Source organism: Camellia sinensis, chromosome 2 (assembly GCF_055761805.1).
Source record: "Camellia sinensis isolate YWXY chromosome 2, ASM5576180v1, whole genome shotgun sequence".
Taxonomy (NCBI): domain Eukaryota; kingdom Viridiplantae; phylum Streptophyta; class Magnoliopsida; order Ericales; family Theaceae; genus Camellia; species Camellia sinensis.
The window spans coordinates 13,121,472-13,140,776 of NC_138962.1; positions in this window are offsets into that span (position 1 = coordinate 13,121,472).

The window sequence follows — 19,305 nt, forward strand, 5'->3', positions numbered from 1 at the left end:
TAATGGATCATCTGAATCAGCTTTTCACTGCCACTGCAAACCTGCCATTCCTTTGGTTCTTCATGTGAGGATTGAGCCTTAAAAGCTTCAGATACTTCTGGACCACATCGTTGGCGAAACGCTTCGACGAACCGTTCTCAGAGCTCTGCTTCCGTGAATTACTTCTCGAACTGTTCACTCTTGCAAGCAGTGAGAAAATCAAAACTTCCTTAACCTTACATTTCTCAGCGAAACGCTTGCTCTGCTGGTGAGTCGCCGGCGACGCATCGACAGACTCGATTTTCTCCAATTTTGGCTTCTTAAACAGCATAAACACACGAAACTTCGGCGGAGATCTCAGGAACGAAATCGGACTCGATCACGCCGTCCTTTTTATAGCCAAATCGTTGTACGAATCTTCATCAGTGTCCGAACTATCGTCCTTGTCTTCCTTCTCGTCAGAACCTGGCACATCAAATTCCAAATCGAAGAAAGTCTCTTCTTCCTCATCGGATTCAACCGGCTGACGGTGGTAGAGCGGAGGGAGAAGTCGGAGGAGAAGGTATTGAAGAAGATGTCGTAGAGGATGGTGGAGAGGAGGGTGGAGAGGAGGGTGGGGGAGCAGAGAAGAGAGAGAGAAGAGAGACAAATTTCTCTGATATATGTTTAGGGACCTTAGACATCAGAAAATAATTTTGTGGATCTCTTCCATTATGAAAAGTGGGAGAGGGACCCTACACTAATTTTCCCTATTAAATATATGTAATAATAATTTATAATAACAAATAATAATCAACTATATAAAATGATTACTTTTTTATTTTAATTCTTAATTTTTTTTATTTTACTGTTTAGGGATAAAATTTATTTTTTTTATTTTAGGGTTTAAGGTTTAATTCTTAAAATTTATTTTTTTTATTTTAGGATTTAGGATTTATAAAAAAAATAAATTTTAAGAATTAAACTATAAATTCTAAACCCTAAATCCTAAACCCTAAAATAAAAATAAATAAATTTTAAGAATTAAACCCTAAAACCTAAAATAAAAATAAATAAATTTTATCCCTAAACACTAAGGTAGCGTTTGGTAACATTTACGTTTTTGGTTTATGTTTATAAAAATTTTATAAACTGATTTCTGTTTATTTTTAGAAAAACATAAATTACAAACGTGTTTGGTTTGAACAAAATGTTAAAAAAATTTTAAAACATAAACTACAAAATATGTTTATTCAAGCCTAAAATATTTATATTTATATTTATTATTTATGACAATGGGATTACACATATTATAATTGAAAAAAAATTAATTAAAAAAAATATTTGAAAAAAAATTTAATTGCAAAAAACATGGTTTGTAAAAATTATTGAAAAAAATTATTGGAAAAATCGTTGGTTTATAAATGGTTGTCTCAGTTTATAAATTTGAGGAAAAAACGTAAACTCAAAAAATGAGTTTACGTTTTCAGTTTTCAATTTTTTTTTTTTCAAATAATTTTTTTTGAAATTTTTTTTTTCAATTAAATTTTTTTGCAATTATTTTTTTAATTAATTTTTTTTCATTTTTTTTTCAAATAATTTTTTTCCAATTAATTTTTTTTTAAATATTTTTTTTAATTAATTTTTTTTTCAATTATAATATGTGTGATCCCATTGTCATAAATAATAAATATAAATATAAATATTTTAGACTTGAACAAACATATTTTTTAGTTTATGTTTTAAATTTTTTTTAAACATTTTGTTTAAACCAAACACGTTTGTAATTTATGTTTTTCTAAAAATAAACAGAAACCAGTTTATAAAATTTTTATAAACACAAACCAAAAACGTAGATGTTACCAAACGTACCTTAGTGTTTAGGGATAAAATTTATTTATTTTTATTTTAGGGTTTAGGGTTTAATTCTTAAAATTTATTTATTTTTATTTTAGGATTTAGGGTTTAGAATTTATAGTTTAATTCTTAAAATTTATTTTATTTTTTATAAATCTTAAACCCTAAAATAAAAAAATATAAATTTTAAGAATTAAATCTTAAACCCTAAAATAAAAAAAATAAATTTTGTCCCTAAACAGTAAAATAAAAAAAAATTAAGAATTAAAATAAAAAAGTAATCATTTTATATAGTTGATTATTATTTGTTGTTATAAATTATTATTATATATATTTAATATTGGTTTCAATTTTATGAAATAAAAAATATATATATATATATATTAAATTATAAATATATATTAAAATTTATATATATATTGAGTGTGAGTGTGTGTTTGTGTGTGTGTGAGAGAGAGAGAGAGAGAGAGAGAGAGAGAGTGTTTGGTGCATAGAAAGCATGGTTTCTAACCATGCTTTCTTTATAACATAGTTTAAGTAACAAAGCGTGGTTAGAAATCACATTTTCTGAAAAAAAAAAAAAAAAAAAAAAAAAAAATTTACTTAAAAGCGTGGTTTGAAACTACGCTTTATGATTAACTTAAAAATGTGGTTTGTAATAACGTTTTCTTAGGCCAAGTTTGGGATACTTAAAAAAAGTCAAAAAGTTAAAAAGTTACTCAAAAAGTTAAAAAGTTAACTCTATTCACCAAAAGTCAACAATTACGGCTGCACAACTTCCAATCCTAATTTTCCTCTACAAACCAATTTTTACAATTTTTTATTACACATTTTTCCATAAAAAGTCAAAAAGTTAACCCAAACATCCATATTTTTTCCCTCAACTTTTTAGTCCAAAAAAACAAAAAGTGCACTTATTTAGGACACCCCAAACAACTCCTTAATTAAAAGCGTAGTTACTATTTTACAAATTTTTTATAAGAGGAGTCTAAAAACAGTGAAAACGTGATTTGTAATAACGCTTTAACTTAATTTGAAAATTCCGTTCAAATTAAGCCTAATTTGAGAAATAAGTTAGGGAAAATTGGCCTAAGGTCCCTCCTCTACTTTTGATAGGAGGACAGGTCCTTTATAATATGTTTTGATGGCTAAGATCCCTCAAATTTATTTTAGGTTATAAAGTACCTAAATTACCCTTCCTTTATAACATAAATTTGTTTGAATATTATATTGTTGACTTAACTGACAGATTTTGGAAACCGAATTTGAAGTGGAGATTTTATCGGAGTTTTCATCGGAGATTTCAGTGGAGATTTATGGTGGAGATTTCGTCGGAGATTTCAGTGGAGTTGACGAGAAAGATTGCTACGATCGTATAGATTTCGTTGGAGATTTCATCGGAGATTTCAGTGGTGTTACAGTGTGTTGATCACGTAGATTTTCAGTAGAGTTGAATCAGGTTTGTTTTCGATGGAGATACCACATGCATTTTGATTTTTGTTTTGAATTTTTGTTTAGAGAGAGGGCATCTTGATAGAGTTGATTTTTATTTTTGGAATTGATTTTTTATTATTTGTTTTTTAATCAATTTCAAAGAGTGTTGACAGTGTGTTGATCGCGTAGGTTTTTGAGTGGAGTTGAATTAGGTTTGTTTTCGATTTAGATTCCATATGGATTTTGATTTTTGTTTAGAGAGAGGCCAGCTTGATATAGTTGATTTTTATTTTTTGGAATTAATTTTTCATTCTTTGTTTTTTGATCAATTTCAAATAGTGTTGACAGTGTAGGTGATTTTGATGTTTAGAGTTCATTTTTGGTGCTCTGTTTTTTATCAACATGCTGATCAATGATAAGTTTTGTTCTATGTTTTTTCAAACCAGAGAAATTTCATTTTCTGCACTTTTGTTTGTGCAGTCCAGAGGAAATTATAAGTGCATATGGACATATTATTAGAAGTTTGTAATGGAGATAGAATATGAGAAAGTGAATGTAAGTTCATAAATTTCTCTGGACTTGTATTTGTAGTTCAGAGAAAATTGTAAGTTTGTTACTCACTTTCAGTTTGTAGTTCAGAGAAAAGTATTTCTCTGGACTTGTATTCTATGTGATTTTTTTTCTATAATTGTGTTTAATAGTTAGCAGTAAATTTCTCTGTGATTCATTAAGTTTCTGTGATTTTGTTTTTTATCATCTTGAAGGTGAATATCAGTTTGTAGATGTCTTTGGACTTTTATTTTAAGTTCAGAGAAAATTATAATTTTTAGAAATTTCTCTGTGCTTTTATGTTGTTCTTGTGAAGTGTTTCTATGTTAAACAAATTATTTTTGTTGTTTTTTGTTTCAGTTTCAATGAACAGTGCAGTGTTGTTGCTGTGCAAATATGGGAATGATACTATTGTCATTAATGTTTCATGCGAATTGAATTTTGAGGAATTGGTTGGCATTTTGTGTAAAACATGGGAGAATTTGAAACCTGAGACTATGTGTATTTCATATTCTATTTTGGGCCATCCAAATTGTATGGTTCGAAATAATATTGATTTTGTGAATATGTTGAGGGTTGTTTGTGCACGCGGTGTTAATATAGTTGATGTTTCAGTTAGTAGATGTAGTACTTCTGATGAAGAGGATGAAGTGGGGTCTAATTGGGTAGATGTTGTGGATGGTGAGTGTGATAGGCTGGTGGATGTTGAAAGGAATTCACTCTCTAAGTTTTGTTCTCACCAAGAAAAGGTGTTATTGTCGGCTAGTTGGCGGAATAATATTACGAGTGTTGGACAAAAGTTTGAGGGTGGTGTGGTTGAGTTCCGTACTTTTTTATGCAAGTATGCTATTGAGGTTGGTTTTCAGTTTACGTATGTTAAAAATGACAAGGTGAGGGTTACAGCAGAATGTGCATATAAGGAATCAAGGGGATGTATGTGGCGTGTACATGCTTCTGTTGAAAAAACAAATGGGTTCTTCTACATAAGGACTTTGAACAATGAACATACGTGTGGTGTGGCGGTTCGTACGAGTAAACATTCGAGGATGACTTCCAGCTTAGTTTCTGGGCTGATACTTGAAGAGGTAAGTGCAAAACGTTTAACTCGTCCAGTGGATGTTGTGAAAGAAATGAAAGACAAGTATGGGGTCTCAATCAGTTATAGCTGTGGTTGGTTGGGTGTTGAAAAAGCAAAATGTAGTACATATGGGGATTCTTGTTTGTCATTTGATCAATTACGGTGGTATTTTGATGAGGCATTGAAGAACAATCTAGGGAGTCGTTTTGAGTTAGATTTTGAAGATAACAAGCGTTTCAAAAGAGTGTTTGTGGCTTTTCATGCATGCATTGCTGGTTTCAAATATTGTCGGTCATTGCTTTTTCTTGATGGAACATTTTTGAAAGGACGATACAAAGGAGTTATGCTTGCTGCAACGGGGAAAGATGGGAATGAAGGTAATTGTAAATATATCTAATTTTATCTAAGTATGTGAATTTTCTATACATGTAGGAATTGAGTGAATGTGAATTTTCTCTGGTTTTGGCCACTGTGTGGATTTTCTATTGTTATGGCCACTGTGAGAATTTTCACTGGATTTTGGTCAGTGTATAAATTTTCTCTAGATGTTGTCATTGTGTGAATTGTATCTGTAGGTGGTCACTAAGTGAATTTTCTCTGTATATTATGATTGTGTGAATTTTCTCTGTAGCTGGTCACTAAGTCAATTTTCTCTGGATGTTGCCAATGTGTGAATTTTCTCTGGATGTTGGCAGTGTCAAACTTCTCTAGTTGTTTATTGTTCTATTTTTCTCTGCATGTGTATATCTAATATGCTTGTTCTTATTTGTTTTGTAGGTTTTTTTCCTGTAGCTTTTGCTGAGAATAAAGACAATTGGTGTTGGTTTCTTGAACATTTATATGGAGTATTAGGATCAGAAATGGTGATAAGTTTCATATCGGATCGACATTGTGGAATTGTGGAGGGAATTGCTAGGTTTTTCCCTAACTGCTTTCATGGATTTTGTCTGGAACATCTAAAGAGAAATTTGAGGGATAAGTTGTCATGTGGAAACACAAATTTGGTTAGGGAGACGATTGTGTCCAAGTTTTCAGAATGTGCATATGCTCCAATAAAGGCATCATTTCATTTCAAGTTAAATGAATTAAAAAGTGAGGGAGGAGACATTGTGAGTGTTTTCTTGAGAAGTTTACCATATGAAAATTGGAGTGATGCATATTTTGCGGGGAAACGTTATGGTGAGATGTATTCAAATGTTGCTGAGTCATTCAATTCATGGATACGAGAAGCTCGGCACTTGCCAATAACAAATTTGGTGGATATGATACGGTTGCAAATCATGAATATGAGGTCTGATAGGAGGCTGCTCTCTAGTAAATGGAATAAAATTTTGTGTCCTCGTATGGATAATGTGTTGGAGAAGTCTTTTTTGGACGGGAGGACATGGAATGTGAGTTTATCATCTGATAATGTCTTTGAAGTGCATTGTTTTCCTTCGGTTATGGTTGATCTTGGGTTGAGAACTTGTTCATGTCGAAAATGGGAAATAAATGGGTATCCATGTCAACATGCTGTTGCTGCAATTTTTAGGAGTGGAAAGAATTTGAATTCATTTGTTGAACCATTTTCTCATGCTGATATGTATCGTCAAGCATACTCGTTTTCGATTGGCCCAGTTCCAACTGTTGAAAAACCTATGTGTAGCATTGAAGATGCTATGTGTAGACACCCCATTTTTGACCGACCTTAAGACTCAGACGTCACCGATGGAGCGCTCGGTGATGTTGCATAATGTGCTCATTCAGAAGTTTCAGAGTCGCGGCCGTGAGCCCTACCTCCGGACTTCCGAACCCTTTTCTGTGCCTTGTCTCGGTTTGCGAGCCAGACTTGGTTTTCTCTGTTTCTTTTCCTGAGGGGAGGGAGAGGTCCCGTAGACCATCTCTCAATGTCCGTAGGCTACATTTGGTGGCCGTAGGCCATTTTGCCTATTTCGGAGTCCGGTTCCCGGTTTTCGGAGCCGTCAGGCCGTGTGCCTCGGTTCGGGACCGCTTAACCATCTCCTATTGCTCTAATTTTTGGCATACTTCCTATTTGCTCCCTTTTGAGGGACACTGGGGGCTGAGAAACCCACTTCGTGGCCGAATGCCACTTTCGGTGGTTAACAGCCCATTTTCGGGACCCCGAACTGCGTGTTTTGGTCCCCGAGCATTCGTTTTGCAATGGTTTTCGTTCATTTTTGGCAGGTACCTCTGTTTTATCACTAGGAAGGTCACTAAAGGGTGGGAGGCCAGCAATTGTTGCAGCAACCAGTTATCTCTCCTCCGGAGCCTCCCGGCGCCCGTTTTTCCAACTTCCAGGCTAATGTTGAACACCTTAGGGTTAGTGTTGCCAAATTTCAACCATATATCTGTGATCTACACACCTGGGAGGCCACTAAAAGTTGGTGGCCGGCCATTAAGGTCACCTGACCCTTTTGACCCCTTTCTTCCGGGCTAATGTTGAACCCCTTGGACCCTTTTTCTCCAACTTTCAACCACATATCTGTGATCTACACACCTGGGAGGCCACTAAAAGTTCATGGCCGGCCAGTAATTCAAATTGAACCTTTTGAACCCCTCTTTCCGAGCTAATGTTGAACCTCTTGGACCCACTTTCTTGAAATTTTAACCACATGGTTGTGTTGTACACACATATGAGTACCTCCCCAGTAGCTGGCCGGCCAGAAAATCACATTGACCCTTTTGACCCCTAGCCGGCCGGCTAGGGGGTGTGGCTGGCCGGCCACCTCCAGCAAAAGTAATGGGTCGGCCTGCTTCCTTGCACTGTGCACTTTACAGCTGTGGGGCAATATCCCCCAGATATTATCTGTATCCGGGGGATATTTTGTGGGGGAATTTTGCTCTCCTTTTCCCCCACCTTTACACCCCCTTTTGAACCCTTATAACCAGCTGGTGGCCTCCTTTGTTAGAGTTAGAAAAACTCTCCTTCAAGCTTCCATAGCCAACTCCATCTCCATCCTTCTCAATTCTTCAAAAAACCCTAACCCCCTAACCATCATTCCTTCTACATCACCAAGCTCTACCACCACCATCTCATTTCCAGCAACAAGGAAGGTTTCCCAAAGGCCAAAGAAGCTGCAAATCCATCCAAGAAGCAACAAAAGTTTGAGTCTTCAAGGGTAAGTAACACTTTTACCCTTTTACCCTTTTGACCCTTTTTCTTGATCTATTTCTAAGCCTCACTTCCTTTTGGTTTCAAGCTCCGGCCCTAACTGAAAAGGGCCATCTTTTGAGCTCATCTTCACTTTTCATTGAGGGCTCAACCCTGTTTGAGCCCTCCATAATACACTTGCTTCATTGATCCTCTTATGTGTCATGATTTTGCATGCTATTTTTGACCCATGAGCAATTTATTTTTGAGCATGTTGTAAACTGATGTTAGGCTTATTTTGAGCCCCTCTTCAACATTGGAGAAGGGCTCAACATTTTTTGATGCTTCCATGTGTCACTTGTAGTTATATCCCCTATTTGGCCCCATTTTTGCATAAATTGGCAGCCCTCTTTTCTTCTGTTTTTGGACCTTGGTCCGAACTGAAAGTGGCCTTATTTTGGCCTATACTTCATGTTTCATTCACATTTTTTTTCTGTTTGGTGATTATTCTGTATACTTCATGTTATAGCACCTTTTGAGCCTCATTTTACATCACATTTTTGGCATATTTGTATACTGATTTTGAGGCTGCCATATACTGTAAATGTTCATATTTTTGGTCCATCTTCAGTGTTGTAGAAGGAAATTTTTCAGTTTGGGTTTTGCTTATATCACTTGCTTCATTACCCCTCTTTTGGCCCCTATTCTTGCATGCTATTTTTCCCCTACCTATGCTTGCTGTTTGGCCATGTTTATAACTGTGAAAGTGCATCTTTTGGGACTTTCTAGCTTCTGTCTTTGCATTGCATGTCCATATTGTGCATGTTTGGCATAGCTATAGGTCATTTTGGGTGCCTAATGTTGCATTTCGGGACATTTCCTTGCATTTCATGTCATTTCGCTTCATTTCGGGACTGTTTTCCCCCGTATTTTAGTGCTGAAATTCCATTAGTATGCTTGCATATCATTTTTGCCATATTTCATTCACATTTTATCATCGCCTCGGTTTGCGTGCCCGTGTGCACGCATTTCGAGGCACTTCATTTTTATCCGACGGCATCTTATGTGAGTGTGGCTGAGGCTCTCTCATGTTAGTATAAGTCCATATTGCATTTTCCATGTCATTTCATCACATTTTAGCATCGCCTCGGTTTGCGTGCCAGTGTGCACGCATTTCGAGGCACTTCGTTTTCTGCCATCGGCATCTCATGTGAGTGCGGCTGAGGCTCTCTCATGTTAGTATAAGTCCATACTTCATTTTCCATGTCATTTGCATTGCGTATGCATTACCTCGATTTGCGTGCCCGTGTGCACGCATTTCGAGGCACCTTTTTTTATCCGCCGGCATCCTATGTGAGTGTGGCTGAGGCTCACTCATGTTGGTATAAGCCCATTTGCCATTTCCTTGTCATTTTCATAGCATTTTATCATCACCTCGGTTTGCGTGCCCGTGTGCACGTATTTCGAGACACATATCATCGCCTCGGTTTGCGTGCCCCCGTGCACACATTTCGAGACACATATCATCGCCTCGGTTTGCGTGCCCGTGTGCACGCATTTCGAGGCACTTCATTTTCTGCCATCGGCATCCTATGTGAGTGTGGCTGAGGCTCACTCATGTTGGTATAAGTCCATATCATGTTTCCGTATCATTTCATCACATTCCGTCATTGCCTCGGTTTGCGTGCCCGCGTGCACGTATTTTGAGACACATATCATCGCCTCGATTTGCGTACCCGCGTGCACGTATTTCGAGACACATATCATCACCTCGGTCTGCGTGCCCGCGTGCACGTATTTCGAGACACATATCATCGCCTCGGTTTGTGTGCCCGCGTGCACGTATTTCGAGACACATATCATCGCCTCGGTTTGCGTACCCGCGTACACGTATTTCGAGATACATATCATTGCCTCGGTTTGCGTGCCCGCGTGCACGTATTTCGAGACACATATCATCGCCTCGGTTTGCGTGCCCGCGTGCACGTATTTCGAGACACATATCATCATCTCAGTTTGCGTGCCCGCGTACACGTATTTTGAGACACATATCATCGCCTCGGTTTGCGTGCCCGCATGCACATATTCCGAGACACATATCATCGCCTCGGTTTGCGTGCCCGTGTGCACGTATCTCGAGGCACCTCATTTTCATAGCATTCTGCCATTTTCTCAGTTTGCGTGCCCGTGTGCACGCATTTCGGGGCATCTCTTTTCCATAGCATTGTACATGTTAGGATTGTATCTTAGTTGCATTTCACGCATATCATGCATATTGCATCGTGTCCGGAATAGGAGTTAGCCCGGGCACGGGAAACGAGGTACATTTCGTACTCCGAGTGACGGAATGTGTCTCAATTCCCCAGTCACCGACACTCCGGATTATCCATGATGGAGTTAGGTTTTAGCTGTAGTTTCATGTGCATTCATCCTATATTGAGTTGTGCATTTCGACTTCTCGGCCATCATGCCTCGGTATGCGTGATTGGTGGCACGAGGATCGAGACATGCATATATCTGTGCAAATACATTGCTATGCCCCTTTCCTGCTCTCTGTTGCAGCAAAATCAGGAATCAGCAACTTTTTGGGACTTGGCACGCATTTCGAGAACAGGTGTAAACAGAGGCTAATTGGGGCATTCCGGTGGATTTCCGCGCAAGATAGTCCGGACATGCATCATCTACCAGAAGCAAGGCAGTCCCTGGCTTGCACGCCAGTTTCATTCGCTTTTTTTAGTTAATTTATTAATTAATTAAGATTCTGTAATATTTTGGACTGTAATATTCTTTTATTTCGGGACTGTAATATTGGGACTGTATATTTATTCGGACCCTCCGAGTGAGGGCACAACTGTAATAAATGTGTGTGAGTGTGATGTATGTCTTCCAACCCCACGTCTTTCTCCCTTTTATTTATCCGCTTTTAATGGTTAGATTAGGGCATATTCCAATTAGCATACAGTATGACAGCATGTTTGCATTCATTCATCCGTATTGCATGCACCGGGCTCGGCGCACCATACTAACTGCATCGTACTTTCAATTCCAAATTGAATACATGGTAGTTGTAGCATTTCATATACCATCTTAGAATAGCCGAGCCTGCTATAGTTGCATTTTGCATGTGTTGCATTAGGCATTTCTGTATACTTAGGATCATGCATAATTTCTAATACAGTTTTTGTTTTGGCTTGGAGTACCCGGTAAGTTTTGTGCTTTAGCATCCTTGCATGCGTGTGAGTGTTGCCATGAATAGCATGCTTACCATGAGGCTATGTGCTTACATGATTTAACTGCCTGAATGCCTGTGGGTGGAGGCTGTGTTATCTGAATTGGAGTAAATCATCAAATGTTTCAAGCTTACCTACGGGTAGCAAACCATTTTCAAAAACAAGCATGAAATGTTTTGTTCCAATTCGAGTGACCCGGTCTATACTTGTATGCTGTGCACATCACATAGTAACCTAGGCTAATAACCGGTATAAGAACTCACAATGTTTTCAAAAATTGATATCATGGTTAGTAGAGGCCGGTCTATGACCGGGCGAGCGGGGGTGCTCACGAAGTGACCTTCCCCAATCGTACCCAAGTTCCCAAGCCGAGGCAACTTTGGTGATGACGGACACGTGGCCTTTTGGCACCGAGTCAGGGTTTCCTAAATTTTCCAAAATAAAATATTTAGGTGGCGACTCTGTATCTGGCAAAGCAGTCCATGTTTGGCACTTCTTTCAAAAATCAGTTTTCCTAAAAACGATTTGCCAGATTTGGACTCTTTGGTTCAGACTTAGAACCGTGACTGACAAAAGTCGAGTCCGAGCTGTAGCGAGGTCCCCCGCGGGCTTGTTACACTATGATTTTACCTCCATTGAGCAAGAGACCTGCTGGGAGGCCGAAGAAGAACAGAATTGCTTCTGCTAGAGAGTTTAAAAGGGTGATTAAGTGTAGTCGTTGTGATAGTATTGGTCACCATAATAAGAGGACATGCAAGGAACCTTTGTTAAATAGTTGAGGATTATACATTTTATTGATTGAATAATACATTTGATGATTACTTTGTTTATTTTGTTTTGTGAAATGTATTTTTTAGACAGTGTATATAATAATATCAATCAAATTCACCCAGAGAATTTTTCCAATATCAGTTAAAGTGTGTTTGTTGATATATACTATAGGCAGTGGGTTTGTAGTACTTGTCAAATTCATCTAGAGAAATTTTCCTATGGCAGAGAAAATTCTGTGTGTTGTGTTTTGAAGCTTCATATTCATCCACATAAATTTGACAATGGCAGACTAAAGTACTGTGTGGATTGTATTTTTTGAATTTGATAATTGTTTTGTACTAACACAGTGCATTAGAGATTGAATGATCATATAGGCACCTTCTTTGGCGAGATATGAGTTAAATTTATCTGTAAATTTCCGGTAGCTTCATATCAGTCATTTCAAGAAATGTGCACACCAGACAGAGTATACAAAAAATTATTGTACAACCAAGAAACAAAATTAAGCTCTTTTGGAATTTCTCTGAGTTGAGAATTTCTCTGGACCAGGGAAGAATTTCTCTGGACTCACTTCAACTCAGAAATTTGTGTCAAAGCCAGAGAAATTTTCCTCACCAACTCAGAGAAATTCCTCCTCTCCAAATCACTCAACCCAGAGAAATTCATAACTCAGAAATTCCATTTTCTGTCAAATTCATCCAGAGAAATTTTCCACCATCAGAGAAAACTATCTGGGCATTGTGTTCTGAAATTTGAAATTCATGCAATGAAATTTTCCAGTGGCAGATAAAATTACAGTGTGCTTTGTGTTTTGTTGAGTTTGACGATTGTTTTGTACCAACACAAAGTATTACAGATTACATGATCATATAGGCATCCCCTTGGGACGATACAAGTTAAATTTCTCTGTGAATTTCTGGTAGTTCATACCAGAGAAATTTCTGCAGACAATTTTTTCTGGCAGACAATTTTCTCTGTGAATGACAATAAAAAAAATATATATATATATATATATATATTTAACCACCAATAGGTATGAAATTTACATTAGTCGAAATAAAAAAAAATGAAATTTAGATTAGTCAAGAAAGGATATATACATATATGTCAAGGATCATCATTCGTTCAATGTATGAACAAGAAAGGATATATACATATATGTGAGACAATTTTCTCTGTGTGGATATGTACATTGTCTTCCTTTCACTAGTTTCACTATTACATTTGTGGTTCTTCTGGAGGTATTTCAATTGGTTCAGTCCATGACCGGCCAACTTCGGTCACAAATCTCTCTATGAGTTCTGCCCTCAGCAACCTTATCTCTTCTGTGGACAATTTGGAGCTGATAGGTTCATGCTTGCTATATTGTTTCATTATATAGCAGACAAAGATGCCACAATCCAGACTGCATACAAATTATAGGTATGGTTAGTTTTAAGAAACATGCAATTCAAATTATCTTATTTATAGATGTATGAAACTTACGAATCGCTTTCTTGTTGTGGAGCATTGTTGACATACTCAAAGTCGTAACTTGTGTTTTGTGAGTTTATTAATTTGAAAGAGGGTTGTGATTGAGCGTCTCTTTCAAGGCAAGCTTTCAAAAAATTCTCCACGTAATCTTACTGCAAAAAAATAATTTTTATATAACAGAGAAATTTACGGACAAGTCAATGGGATTCTATGAAAATTATCATCACATAAAGATGATGATGGATCAGAGAAATTTGCACTCGTTACCAATTGTTTTGCATCTTTGACACATTTGTCTTCTGCATCATCCCTCCTTGGCCTCAGTGAGTTGTAGAACCTTCATAAATTGTCTTGTTTGTCCAGGACAAGCAAGGTCCAGTGATTTTCATGTGTGGACTTCTCATTACCTCCAGTATTTATTGGGAAATGGAGGAACCTATAGTTCCTCCATGCTGTTTCAATATGCTTGTCAAATAAGGACACTCGAAAAGTTTGATTTTCTGTCATCTTGATGAAATTTTGTACTCAGAGAAAATCAAAAAATGGTTTTGTTATGACTAGTGATACAATTGACTTCAAGAAGTATATTAAGAAGAGAAAGTAGAAAGTAAATTCTAGAGAAAATCAAATAAAATAGTAGTAACATACTAAGCACATGGATGTGAAAAAAAATGAGGTTGGTTGTTGTCTCTCTCTCATTTGGTCAGCCAAAAGGATCTCTCCATAGCCATCAATGACCTGAAAAATATGATTTATAATTGTAATATTGTTTTATAAAGGCTGATGGAACATTGCAGAGAAATTTTGATGAAAGGGAAAGACTTACATTGTTGGCAATTTCTTTTTGCTTTATTAGGTTTCCAATGTCTTCAAAGGTAATGAGATTCAACTCACTTGTCCAAATTAAAGCTCTACAAGATGACAAAGAAGGGATTGAATTGTTGTTAATGCAACATAAGTTTGTAATTTGTTGTTTGTTATGTTCTATTTTGTTTGTTGTACTTACTCAAGCCCAGGCACATTTGATATGTGCTGCAAGATGTCTTTTATATGATCTTTTATCAATCTTGAAATTGGAAGAGTTTGTGGAAAGACCCAAGATTTTCTGATGTTTATAGGTTGAGGCAAGACGTACGCATCAGCATCAAGCACTTCTTTGTCCTTCGTGCTTTGCTCAACTTGCTTTGCAGCTTGTTTTGAAGCTCTAGTCACTTTCACAACTTTGGGATATTGGAATTCTGGATCATGCTGTTTTTCCTTCCTTTCTTTTGCCTTTAAATTTTTTATCATTGACGTCGGATCTTTTTTGACTGTAGACAGTGAAAATATTAGGAAAAGTGAAATTTCTCTGAAGTAATAGATGATATTTCAATATGTAAATTTATTTAATTCAATATTTTGCAGTTACCATAGAGTTTCTTCTTTTGTTTCGGTTGTTGTTTGTGTGGCATTTGTTCTTGTTGGGTTGTTGGTTGTTGTTCCACTTGCATTCCAACTATACACAGTGAAAATCAAACAAGCCCCAAAAATGGAATAAGAAAATATACAGAGAAATGAAATGAGCAATAGAAATATAACTAATGTGTTCAGAGAGATATAACTTCCAGAGAAAATTACCAATGACAGAGAAAATTATAATAAATAGAAATTTCTCTGAGTTATGTTGGCACAAGGACATAACTTTTTGTGGCTCAAGATTTTCACTGACCTTGTGGTTGAAGTTGTGTTGGTGTTCGGTATGGTTGTGTTGCTAGTTGGACGGATAGTTCTTGAACTTGTTCATGCAATTTAGCATTTTCAGTTTCAAGCTCCGAATTTCAACACCTCAACTGTTGAATTGTTTTTGTATCGTCTGCTTTTTCAACCTCCAACATCCTTAGTTTCATTCGGATTGTGCTTTCTTTTTCTTAAAGTTCTGAGTTATGTGATGTCAGGATTCTTATTGAAATATCCTTTTTAGTAAGTAATTCAATCCAATTTCTGTCTTCTTCTTTTTTAGATTGAGACAGTGCCTTCAGTCTTTGACGTAGATCAGCAATTTGGGCATCCTTTGATTCCTCAAATTCTTCAGGCTGATGCATTGTTGAGCCACAAATGCCATCATGTTGTTGGTCCATCGGCTCATTATTTTCTTCTTCATCATTTTCATCCTTGTTCTCTTCTTGTTGTTCATCTTCTTCTTCACTGTCTTCTTCTTTCTGTTCATTTTGTTCTTTGTCTTCTGGTTCTATTTCTTCACTTTCTTCGCTGGTTTCTTCTTCTGTGCTGCTTGCTTGATGTTCTTGTCCATTGCTGGCTTCGTAATCTTCTGTGTTGCCTTCTGCTTGTTCATTCCCTCCATCTTCAGATGGATCTTGTAATGTCTCCTTGAATATGACAATTTCCTTTTTTAATTCTTTCTTCGTCTTTTTGCCAAGACAAAACTCCTCTGATGGGTTTTTGATTAGCTGCTTGTTATCAATCTGTAACAGGAGACTCTTTTATTAGAGAAATGTTACAAAATTCACTGAGAGAAAAAATTCAAATAAGGAAAATAAAATTCATCTAAATGATACTAATGGGAAACAAACTTCAGAGAAAATTGTATGGGCCAGACAAAATTAGAGACATGGAGTTAATTTTATGGGGCAGAGAAAATTATGAAACAAGCAACATAATTTAGATATCAGAGAAAATCAATCAAGGCATATAAGTTAATGTTTTACTATAATTGTGTCAGAGAAATTTGAATTCCAGTGAAAATTCATTAGAAGGGTAGAAATAAACATTGTTTATCAAAGATGCAAGGCACATAAGTTATGGGCAAAGAAAATTACACACAAGGAGATAAAATTTGATGGGCCAGAGAAAATTATGAAACAACCAACATAATTCAGATATTAGAGAAAATCAATCAGGGCATATAAGTTAATGTGTTACAATTGTGGTCAGAGAAATTTGGATGGCAGAGAAAATTGATTACAATGGCAGAAATAGACCAGTGGTAAGCAAAGAAGAAAACATAAATTGATATTTCAGAGAAAATTAATCTTAATCAATCAATGCACAAGGAGGGAAACAAAGCAGTGGTCAGAGAAATTTTGGAATTACACTGAGATTTCAGTAGCAATAGGATTCTAACCTGTCGAGGTGCAAGAGAGTGGACTGGTGTCTTCTGCAGCTGTTTCGTCAAGGTTTGTAGGTTCCACTTGGCACATCTTAGGAAGTCAGTTGTGTTACTGTCTTCTGAGTCAATGATAGTTGCATGTTCACATAGCCAATACTGTGATGAAAATGAAAGTAAATAAAATTTTGTAAACGCACAAATTTGTAAGTATGATAACTGCAAATTTGAATGGATATTATACTTACCAGCAATGCAATGACACACCCCGTAACTTTTTCTGGAGTTTTGTGTAATGCCATGATAGAATCAATCAATGTTGATGTGATTGCTTCCGGCCAATCATACTGTTTCATTGATTCAAGAGGTTCCACATACTTTATAAAAACCCAACCTATTGAATTCCCACTTGTTGCAAAAAATAGGGTAAGACACAAGTACAATATAACAATGATTGCTACATCTTTGAAGTCAGTTGGTTGCTTGCCTTTCATTACTTTGACCAAGGCATTTTTAAGAACAGGACCAGTGAGCCTTGTGTCCTTTTGGAATCTTCTCCTGAGGAATGCAGATTTTGGCTTTTTAGAGTATCTTAATGACATGACTCCTTTACCTCATTCCAAACCAAAAATCAAGGTCATGTCATTTGTTGTAAAGGTCAGGTTCTTCTTCCCAACTGTGAATGCTTTTGTTTTTTCATTGTAACATTGGATTATGGCAACTACGTCATCATCGGATTTCCTAGATTTCTTTGGATCCATCCTTCCAGTGGTTAGAGCTTGGATCAAATACCAGAATGGGGTCTTTTGAAGCTCTAGAAGATGTTTTGAACTGAATTTAAGTGTTTGAAAGAAGGAGACGACAGATGAGAGGTTGGATCGGAATTGAATGTTGTAGTGAGCTCTCTTTCTGTGGAGTTTAACAGGTTTTTTCCCCCTTGAGCTTGAGTCTTTTGAAGTTGGGGTACTCATCTGGATGCTAGTTGCTTCATCAGCTTGGACTTGTGTGTTTTGGGAAGGAGTTTGTGGTGTTTTAGTGCTGGTTTTTGATCTTAGATGATAAGAGGACTGAGAGAGTTGTTCTTTCTTGCTTGGTGTTTCTAGTGTTTTGCTGCTGGTTTTTTATCCTAGTCCATAAGAAGACTGAGAGCGTTTCTGTTTTTTGCTTGGTGTTTCCGGTGTTTCGCTGCTTTTACGTTTTGCCATTTCTAGACAATGATTAAAACATAGAGATGTCAACATTAAATCCCAGAGAAAAATGGACATGTCAGAGAAAATTACAGATAAGGGAGAAAATTACAAAAAAGAGAAAATTGGAGATGCCAGAGAAAATTACAGATAAGGGGAAATTACAGAAAATTGGACATGCCAGAGAAAATTTGACATGCTAGAGAAAATTGGACATTAAAAATTAAATGTCAAAGAAAATCAACACAGCATCATAAACATGAGAGAGAAATTTTCAATAATTGTTTAAATTACATATAGAAGTAAACATACCAGAGAAAATGAATGATAGAAAAAAGTAAACTTGGCAAGCGAAAGAAAATTTCCATTCCACAATTAGCAAAGATAAAATAAACAAAGTAATATAAACATGCCACTGAGAATTACACCATATTGAAATCAAGAATTGAACAAAATAAACATACCAGAGAAAAATGCACATTCTGGAGAAAATTACACATTCTTGAGGAAATTTCCATTCTAGAGAAAATTTCAATTCATAATATTAAAATGCAAGAGAAATTTACATACACAACCAGAGAAAATTAACCACGATAGAGACACTCAAGGGAGGAAAGTGGTGCGATGTGGTCAGAGAAAATTATAAATACCAGAGAAACTTAGACAGGGGTAAGAGTGTAATAGACATTGCAGAGAAAGATACATATTCCAGAGAAATTTACAAAGCAGAGAAATTCATAGACAAAATGACAGAAACATGTTCAAGAATAAGATCAAAATTCAGAGAAATAACTTTTTCTCAAAGTACACATGGCAGAGAAAATTCAAAGAAGAAACATTCATTCCAGTCCATAATATTAAAATTCCAGAGAAAATTAAAAATGACAAAGACACAAGGGAGGAAAGTGATGTGATGTGGTCAGAGAAAATTATAAATACCACCCTGTAGACAGAGGCAAGAAAGCAATAGACATTGGAACCCTAATTAAAAATACCAGAGAAACTTAAGACATTGGAACCAAAAAATTCCAATTAAAAATACATATTCAAGAATACATATTACAGAAACACAAAATAAACATGCCAGAGAAAATTGAAAGAAGAAACGTACATTAATAAAAAATCAGAGAAATTCAAATGCCAGAGAAATTTACAGATAAAATCACACAAACATGTTGAAGAATAAGTTCAAAATACACAGAAATAACTTTTTCCAAATTCAGGTAGTTTTTTATTACGAAATTGAAACTCTAATTTATGGAAGGTTATTATAAAATGCTATTAACTGTGTTTCCAGAGAAAATCTAGTTGTATTGTAGAAAAACTGACCAGAGTTAGGATGAAACTTGAATGATGAGCTGATATGGCCCGAGATGAAGATGCAACGTGACGGAGATGGACTGAGATGATGATGAGCAGTGAAAACGAAGCTTTAACCTAGGTCAGAGAAATTTGTGAGGAAGGAATGAGAATGATTTTTGGAGAAGATAACGAAGCTCTAATGTCGATGGTGCAGATGATGTTGAAACCCTAATTCTGCTGTTCTCCTGTTCGTGAAGATGCTGGATGTTTGA